General features: G+C 52.0%; 1 non-coding gene across 1 annotated transcript; it reads left to right on the top strand.

Annotated features, from left to right (window-relative positions):
• Positions 1-8812: 8812 nt before the first annotated feature.
• TRNAK-UUU (transfer RNA lysine (anticodon UUU)) lies at positions 8813-8889 on the top strand. Its single transcript has one exon. It is a non-coding gene; the product is annotated as a tRNA-Lys (tRNA).
• Positions 8890-9476: the final 587 nt, after the last annotated feature.

The following is a 9476-nucleotide window of genomic DNA, read 5'->3' as shown; positions in this document are numbered from 1 at the left end:
TTCTGATGGTGGTGAGTGTGGAGCACGACTGTCTCCATGGCGCAATAGGCTAGCGCGATCGACTGTTAACCGAAAGGTTGGAGGTTCGAGCCCACCTGGTGGTGGTGCGGCGCTTTATTTTCTTTGGGCTGATAGCTTTGAAGATATGTTCTGATGGTGGTGAGAGTGGAGCAGGACTGTCTCCGTGGCGCATTTGGCTAGCGCGATCGGCTGTTGACCGAAAGGTTGGAGGTTCGAGCCCACCCGGTGGTGGTGCGGCGCTTTTTTTTCTTTGGGCTGATAGCTTTGAAGATATGTTCTGATGGTGGTGAGAGTGGAGCAAGACTGTCTCCGTGGCGCAATTGACGAGCTGAACCGGCTGTTAACCGAAAGGTTGGAGTTTCGAGCCCTCCCGGGAGTGGTGTGTTGCTTTTCTCTTTGCGCTGATAGCTTTGAAGATATGTTCTGATGGTGGTGAGTGTGGAGCACGACTGTCTCCGTGGCGCAATACGCTAGCGCGATCGACTGTTAACCGAAAGGTTGGAGGTTCGAGCCCACTTGGTGGTGGTGCGGCGCTTTATTTTCTTTGGGCTGATAGCTTTGAAGATATGTTCTGATGGTGGTGAGAGTGGAGCAGGACTGTCTCCGTGGCGCAATTGAATAGCGTGATCGGCTGTTAACCGAAAGGTTGGAGTTTCGAGCCCACCCGGTGGTGGTGCGGCGCTTTTTTTTCTTTGGGCTGATAGCTTTGAAGATATATTCTGATGGTGGTGAGAGGGGAGCAGGAGTGTCTACGTGGCGCAATTGGCTAGGGCGATCGGCTGTTAACCGAAAAGTTGGAGGTTTGAGCTTTCCCGGGAGTGGTGTGTTGCTCTTTTCTTTGCGCTGATAGCTTTGAAGATATGTTCTGATGGTGGTGAGAGTGGAGGAGGACTGTATTCGTGGCGCAATTGGCTAGCGCGATCGGCTGTTAACCGAAAGGTTGGAAGTTAGAGCCCACCCGGTGGTGGTGCGGCGCTTTTTTTCTTTGGGCTGATAGGTTTAAGTTATGTTCTGATGATGGTGAAAGTGGGGCACGACTGTCTCCGTGGCGCAATTGGCTAGCGCGATCGGCTGTTAACCGAAAGGTTGGAGGTTCGAGACCACCCAGTGGTGGTGCGGCGCTTTTTTTTCTTCGTGCTAATAGCTTTGAAGCTATGTTCTGATGGTGGTGAGAGCGGAGCACGACTGTCTCCGTGGCGCAATTGGCAAGCGCGATCGGCTGTTAACCGAAAGGTTGGAGTTTCGAGCCCACCCGGTGGTGGTGCGGCGCTTTTTTTTCTTTGGGCTGATAGCTTTGAAGATATATTCTGATGGAGGTGAGAGGGGAGCAGGACTGTCTACGTGTCGCAATTGGCTAGGGCGATCGGCTGTTAACCGAAAAGTTGGAGGTTTGAGCTTTCCCGGGAGTGGTGTGTTTCTCTTTTCTTTGCGCTGATAGCTTTGAAGATATGTTCTGATGGTGGTGAGAGTAGAGCAGGACTGTCTCCGTGGCGCAATTGGCTAGCGCGATCGGCTGTTAACCGAAAGGTTGGAAGTTCGAGCCCACCCGGTGGTGGTGCGGCGCTTTTTTTCTTTGCGCTGATAGCTTTTAGGGTATGTTCTGATGGTGGTGAGAGTGGAGCAAGACTGTCTCCGTGGCGCAATTGGCTAGCGCGATCGGCTGTTAACCGAAAGGTTGGAGTTTCGAGCCCAGCCGGTGGTGGTGCGGCGCTTTTTTTTCTTTGGGCTGATAGCTTTGAAGATATGTTCTGATGGTGGTGAGAGTGGAGCAGGACTGTCTCCGTGGCCCAATTGGCTAGCACGGTCGACTGTAAACCAAAAAGTTGCAAGTTCGAGCCCTCCCGGGAGTGGTGTTTTGCTTTTTTCTTTGCGCTGATAGCTTTGAAGATATATTCTGATGGTGGTGAGAGTGGAGCACGACTATCTCTGTGGCGGAATTGGCTAACGCGATCGGCCATTAACCGAAAGTTTGGAGGTTCAAGCCCACCCGTTGGTGGTGCGGCGCTTTTTTTTCTTCGGGCTGATAGCTTTGAAGATATGTTCTGATGGTGGTGAGAGTGGAGCACGACTGTCTCCGTGGCGGAATAGGCTAGCGCGATGGGCTGTTAACCGAAAGGTTGGAGGTTCAAGCCCACCCGGTGGTGGTGCGGCGCTTTTTTTTTCTTTGGGCTGATAGCTTTGAAGATATGTTCTGATTGTGGTGAGAGTGGAGCAAGACTGTCTCCGTGACGCAATTGGCTAGCGCGATCGGCTGCTAACCGAAAGGTTGGAGCTTCGAGCCCAGCCGGTGGTGGTGCGGCACTTTTTTTTCTTTGGGCTGATAGCTTTGAAGATATGTTCTGATGGTGGTGAGAGTGGAGCAGGACTGTCTCCGTGGCGCAATTGGCTAGCGCGGTCGGCTGTAATCCAAAAAGTTGCAGGTTCGAGCCCTCCCGAGAGTGGTGTGTTGCTTTTTTTGTCTGATGGCTTTGAGGATATGTTCTGATGGTGGTGAGTGTGGAGCACAACTGTCTCCGTCGCGCAATTGGCTAGCGCGATCGGCTGTTAACCGAAAGGTTAGAGTTTCGAGCCCTCCCGGGAGTGGTGTGTTGCTTTTTTTGCGCTGATAGGTTTAAGTTATGTTCTGATGGTGGTGAAAGTGGGGCACGACTGTCTCCGTGGCGCAATTGGCTAGCGCGATCGGCTTTTAACCGAAAAGTTGGAGGTTCGAGCCCTCCCGGGAGTGGTGTGTTGCTTTTTTCTTTGCGCTGATAGCTTTGAAGATATGTTCTGATGGTGGAGAGAGTGGAGCTGGACTGTCTCCGTGGCGCAATTGGATAGCGTGATCGGCTGTTAACCGAAAGGTTGGAGTTTCGAGCCCACCCGGTGGTGGTGCGGCGCTTTTTTTTCTTTGGGCTGATAGCTTTGAAGATATATTCTGATGGAGGTGAGAGGGGAGCAGGACTGTCTAAGTGTCGCAATTGGCTAGGGCGATCGGCTGTTAACCGAAAAGTTGGAGGTTTGAGCTTTCCCGGGAGTGGTGTGTTGCTCTTTTCTTTGCGCTGATAGCTTTGAAGATATGTTCTGATGGTGGTGAGAGTAGAGCAGGACTGTCTCCGTGGCGCAATTGGCTAGCGCGATCGGCTGTTAACCGAAAGGTTGGAAGTTCGAGCCCACCCGGTGGTGGTGCGGCGCTTTTTTTCTTTGGGCTGATAGATTTGAAGATATGTTCTGATGGTGGTGAGAGTGGAGCACGACTGTCTCCGTGGCGCAATTGGCTAGCGCGATCGGCTGTAAACCGAAAAGTTGGAGGTTCGAGGCCACCCGGTGGTAGTGCGGCGCCTTTTTTTTCTTTGGGCTGATAGCTTTGAAGATATGTTCTGATGGTGGTGAGAGTGGAGCAGGACTGTCTCCGTGGCGCAATTGGCTAGCGCGATCGGCTGTTAACCAAAAGGTTGGAGTTTCGAGCCCTCCCGGGGTGGTGTGTTGCTTTTTTCTTTGCGCTGATAGCTTTGAAAATATGTTCTAATGGTGGTGAGAGTGGAGCAGGACTGTCTCCGTGGCGCATTTGGCTAGTGCGATCGGCTGTTAACCGAAAGGTTGGAAGTTCGAGCCCACCCGGTGGTGGTGCGGCGCTTTTTTTTCTATGGGCTGATAGATTTGAAGATATGTTCTGATGGTGGTGAGAGTGGAGCAGGACTGTCTCCGTGGCGCAATTGACTAGCGTTATCGGCTGTTAACCGAAAGTTTGGGGTTTCGAGCCCTTTGGTGGTGGTGCGGCGCTTTTTTTTTGGGGTGATAGCTTTGAAGATATGTTCTGATGGTGGTGAGAGTGGAGCAGGACTGTCTCCGTGGCGCAATTGGCTAGCGCGATCGGCTGTTAATCGAAAGGTTGGAGTTTCGAGCCCTCCCGGGAGTGGTGTGTTGCTTTTTTCTTTGCGCTGATAGCTTTGAAGAGATGTTCTGATGGTGGTGAAAGTGGAGCAAGACTGTCTCCGTGGCGCAATTGACTAGCGCGATCGGCTGTTAACCAAAAGGTTGGTGTTTCGAGCCCTCCCGGAAGTGGTGTGTTGCTTTTTTCTTTGCGCTGATAGCTTTTAGGGTATGTTCTGATGGTGGTGATTGTGGAGCACGACTGTCTCCTGGGCACAATTGGCTAGCGTGATCGGCTGTTAACCGAAAGGTTGGAGTTTCGAGCCCACCCGGTGCTGGTGCGGCGCATTTTTTTCTTTGGGCTGATAGCTTTGAAGATATGTTCTGATGGTGGAGAGAGTGGAGCAGGACTGTCTCCGTGGCGCAATTGGATAGCGTGATCGGCTGTTAACCGAAAGGTTGGAGTTTCGAGCCCACCCGGTGGTGGTGCGGCGCTTTTTTTTCTTTGGGCTGATAGCTTTGAAGATATATTCTGATGGAGGTGAGAGGGGAGCAGGACTGTCTACGTGTCGCAATTGGCTAGGGCGATCGGCTGTTAACCGAAAGGTTGGAAGTTCGAGCCCACCCGGTGGTGGTGCGGCGCTTTTTTTCTTTTGGCTGATAGATTTGAAGATATGTTCTGGTGGTGGTGAGAGTGGAGCACGACTGTCTCCGTGGCGCAATTGGCTAGCGCGATCGGCTGTTAACCGAAAAGTTGGAGGTTCGAGGCCACCCGGTGGTAGTGCGGCGCTTTTTTTTCTTTGGGCTGATAGCTTTGAAGATATGTTCTGATGGTGGTGAGAGTGGAGCAGGACTGTCTCCGTGGCGCAATTGGCTAGCGCGATCGGCTGTTAACCAAAAGGTTGGAGTTTCGAGCCCTCCCGGGGTGGTGTGTTGCTTTTTTCTTTGTGCTGATAGCTTTGAAAATATGTTCTAATGGTGGTGAGAGTGGAGCAGGACTGTCTCCGTGGCGCAATTGGCTAGTGCGATCGGCTGTTAACCGAAAGGTTGGAAGTTCGAGCCCGCCCGGTGGTGGTGCGGCGCTTTTTTTTTCTATGGGCTGATAGATTTGAAGATATGTTCTGATGGTGGTGAGAGTGGAGCAGGACTATCTCCGTGGCGCAATTGACTAGCGTTATCGGCTGTTAACCGAAAGTTTGGGGTTTCGAGCCCTTTGGTGGTGGTGCGGCGCTTTTTTTCTTTGGGGTGATAGCTTTGAAGCTATGTTCTGATGGTGGTGAGAGCGGAGCACGACTGTCTCCGTGGCGCAATTGGCTAGCGCGATCGGCTGTTAACCGAAAAGTTGGAGGTTCGAGGCCACCCGGTGGTAGTGCGGCGCTTTTTTTTCTTTGGGCTGATAGCTTTGAAGATATGTTCTGATGGTGGTGAGAGTGGAGCAGGACTGTCTCCGTGGCGCAATTGGCTAGCGCGATCGGCTGTTAACCAAAAGGTTGGAGTTTCGAGCCCTCCCGGGGTGGTGTGTTGCTTTTTTCTTTGCGCTGATAGCTTTGAAAATATGTTCTAATGGTGGTGAGAGTCGAGCAGGACTGTCTCCGTGGCGCAATTGGCTAGCGCGGTCGGCTGTAATCCAAAACGTTGCAGGTTCGAGCCCTCCCGAGAGTGGTGTGTTGCTTTTTTTGTCTGATGGCTTTGAGGATATGTTCTGATGGTGGTGAGTGTGGAGCACAACTGTCTCCGTGGCGCAATTGTCTAGCGCGATCGGCTGTTAACCGAAAGGTTTAAAGTTTCGAGCCCTCCCGTGAGTGGTGTGTTGCTTTTTTTGCGCTGATAGGTTTAAGTTATGTTCTGATGGTGGTGAAAGTGGGGCACGACTGTCTCCGTGGCGCAATTGGCTAGCGCGATCGGCTTTTAACCGAAAAGTTGGAGGTTCGAGCCCTCCCGGGAGTGTTGTGTTGCTTTTTTCTTTGCGCTGATAGCTTTGAAGATATGTTCTGATGGTGGAGAGAGTGGAGCTGGACTGTCTCCGTGGCGCAATTGGATAGCGTGATCGGCTGTTAACCGAAAGGTTGGAGTTTCGAGCCCACCCGGTGGTGGTGCGGCGCTTTTTTTCTTTGGGCTGATAGCTTTGAAGATATATTCTGATGGAGGTGAGAGGGGAGCAGGACTGTCTACGTGTCGCAATTGGCTAGGGCGATCGGCTGTTAACCGAAAAGTTGGAGGTTTGAGCTTTCCCGGGAGTGGTGTGTTGCTCTTTTCTTTGCGCTGATAGCTTTGAAGATATGTTCTGATGGTGGTGAGAGTAGAGCAGGACTGTCTCCGTGGCGCAATTGGCTAGCGCGATCGGCTGTTAACCGAAAGGTTAGAGTTTCGAGCCCTCCCGGGAGTGGTGTGTTGCTTTTTTTGCGCTGATAGGTTTAAGTTATGTTCTTATGGTGGTGAAAGTGGGGCACGACTGTCTCCGTGGCGCAATTGGCTAGCGCGATCGGCTTTTAACCGAAAAGTTGGAGGTTCGAGCCCTCCCAGGAGTGGTGTGTTGCTTTTTTCTTTGCGCTGATAGCTTTGAAGATATGTTCTGATGGTGGAGAGAGTGGAGCTGGACTGTCTCCGTGGCGCAATTGGATAGCGTGATCGGCTGTTAACCGAAAGGTTGGAGTTTCGAGCCCACCCGGTGGTGGTGCGGCGCTTTTTTTTCTTTGGGCTGATAGCTTTGAAGATATATTCTGATGGAGGTGAGAGGGGAGCAGGACTGTCTACGTGTCGCAATTGGCTAGGGCGATCGGCTGTTAACCGAAAGGTTGGTGTTTCGAGCCCTCCCGGAAGTGGTGTGTTGCTTTTTTCTTTGCGCTGATAGCTTTTAGGGTATGTTCTGATGGTGTTGAGTGTGGAGCACGACTGTCTCCTGGGCACAATTGGCTAGCGTGATCGGCTGTTAACCGAAAGGTTGGAGTTTCGAGCCCACCCGGTGCTGGTGCGGCGCATTTTTTTCTTTGGGCTGATAGCTTTGAAGATATGTTCTGATGGTGGAGAGAGTGGAGCAGGACTGTCTCCGTGGCGCAATTGAATAGCGTGATCGGCTGTTAACCGAAAGGTTGGAGGTTCGAGCCCACCCGGTGGTGGTGCGGCGCTTTTTTTTCTTTGGGCTGATAGCTTTGAAGATATATTCTGATGGTGGTGAGAGGGGAGCAGGACTGTCTACGTGTCGCAATTGGCTAGGGCGATCGTCTGTTAACCGAAAAGTTGGAGGTTTGAGCTTTCCCGGGAGTGGTGTGTTGCTCTTTTCTTTGCGCTGATAGCTTTGAAGATATGTTCTGATGGTGGTGAGAGTGGAGCAGGACTGTATCCGTGGCGCAATTGGCTAGTGCGATCGGCTGTTAATCGAAAGGTTGGAAGTTCGAGCCCACCCGGTGGTGGTGCGGCGCTTTTTTTCTTTGGGCTGATAGATTTGAAGATAGGTTCTGATGGTGGTGAGAGTGGAGCACGACTGTCTCCGTGGCGCAATTGGCTAGCGCGATCGGCTGTTAACCGAAAAGTTGGAGGTTCGAGGCCACCCGGTGGTAGTGCGGCGCTTTTTTTTCTTTGGGCTGATAGCTTTGAAGATATGTTCTGATGGTGGTGAGAGTGGAGCAGGACTGTCTCCGTGGCGCAATTGGCTAGTGCGATCGGCTGTTAACCAAAAGGTTGGAGTTTCGAGCCTTCCCGGGGTGGTGTGTTGCTTTTTTCTTTGTGCTGATAGCTTTGAAAATATGTTCTAATGGTGGTGAGAGTGGAGCAGGACTGTCTCCGTGGCGCAATTGGCTAGTGCGATCGGCTGTTAACCGAAAGGTTGGAAGTTCGAGCCCGCCCGGTGGTGGTGCGGCGCTTTTTTTTCTATGGGCTGATAGATTTGAAGATATGTTCTGATGGTGGTGAGAGTGGAGCAGGACTGTCTCCGTGGCGCAATTGACTAGCGTTATCGGCTGTTAACCGAAAGTTTGGGGTTTCGAGCCCTTTGGTGGTGGTGCGGCGCTTTTTTTCTTTGGGGTGATAGCTTTGAAGCTATGTTCTGATGGTGGTGAGAGCGGAGCACGACTGTCTCCGTGGCGCAATTGGCTAGCGCGATCAGCTGTTAACCGAAAGGTTGGAAGTTCGAGCCCGCCCGGTGGTGGTGCGGCGCTTTTTTTTTCTATGGGCTGATAGATTTGAAGATATGTTCTGATGGTGGTGAGAGTGGAGCAGGACTATCTCCGTGGCGCAATTGACTAGCGTTATCGGCTGTTAACCGAAAGTTTGGGGTTTCGAGCCCTTTGGTGGTGGTGCGGCGCTTTTTTTCTTTGGGGTGATAGCTTTGAAGCTATGTTCTGATGGTGGTGAGAGCGGAGCACGACTGTCTCCGTGGCGCAATTGGCTAGCGCGATCGGCTGTTAACCGAAAAGTTGGAGGTTCGAGGCCACCCGGTGGTAGTGCGGCGCTTTTTTTTCTTTGGGCTGATAGCTTTGAAGATATGTTCTGATGGTGGTGAGAGTGGAGCAGGACTGTCTCCGTGGCGCAATTGGCTAGCGCGATCGGCTGTTAACCAAAAGGTTGGAGTCTCGAGCCCTCCCGGGGTGGTGTGTTGCTTTTTTCTTTGCGCTGATAGCTTTGAAAATATGTTCTAATGGTGGTGAGAGTCGAGCAGGACTGTCTCCGTGGCGCAATTGGCTAGCGCGGTCGGCTGTAATCCAAAAAGTTGCAGGTTCGAGCCCTCCCGAGAGTGGTGTGTTGCTTTTTTTGTCTGATGGCTTTGAGGATATGTTCTGATGGTGGTGAGTGTGGAGCACAACTGTCTCCGTGGCGCAATTGTCTAGCGCGATCGGCTGTTAACCGAAAGGTTAGAGTTTCGAGCCCTCCCGTGAGTGGTGTGTTGCTTTTTTTGCGCTGATAGGTTTAAGTTATGTTCTGATGGTGGTGAAAGTGGGGCACGACTGTCTCCGTGGCGCAATTGGCTAGCGCGATCGGCTTTTAACCGATAAGTTGGAGGTTCGAGCCCTCCCGGGAGTGTTGTGTTGCTTTTTTCTTTGCGCTGATAGCTTTGAAGATATGTTCTGATGGTGGAGAGAGTGGAGCTGGACTGTCTCCGTGGCGCAATTGGATAGCGTGATCGGCTGTTAACCGAAAGGTTGGAGTTTCGAGCCCACCCGGTGGTGGTGCGGCGCTTTTTTTTCTTTGGGCTGATAGCTTTGAAGATATATTCTGATGGAGGTGAGAGGGGAGCAGGACTGTCTACGTGTCGCAATTGGCTAGGGCGATCGGCTGTTAACCGAAAAGTTGGAGGTTTGAGCTTTCCCGGGAGTGGTGTGTTGCTCTTTTCTTTGCGCTGATAGCTTTGAAGATATGTACTGATGGTGGTGAGAGTAGAGCAGGACTGTCTCCGTGGCGCAATTGGCTAGCGCGATCGGCTGTTAACCGAAAGGTTAGAGTTTCGAGCCCTCCCGGGAGTGGTGTGTTGCTTTTTTTGCGCTGATAGGTTTAAGTTATGTTCTTATGGTGGTGAAAGTGGGGCACGACTGTCTCCGTGGCGCAATTGGCTAGCGCGATCGGCTTTTAACCGAAAAGTTGGAGGTTCGAGCCCTCCCGGGAGTGGTGTG

Source organism: Rhipicephalus microplus, chromosome 4, assembly GCF_043290135.1.
Source record: "Rhipicephalus microplus isolate Deutch F79 chromosome 4, USDA_Rmic, whole genome shotgun sequence".
In the NCBI taxonomy this organism is placed as follows: domain Eukaryota; kingdom Metazoa; phylum Arthropoda; class Arachnida; order Ixodida; family Ixodidae; genus Rhipicephalus; species Rhipicephalus microplus.
Note: the sequence above shows the minus strand (reverse complement) of the source record. Positions and strands in the feature narration are given on the sequence as shown.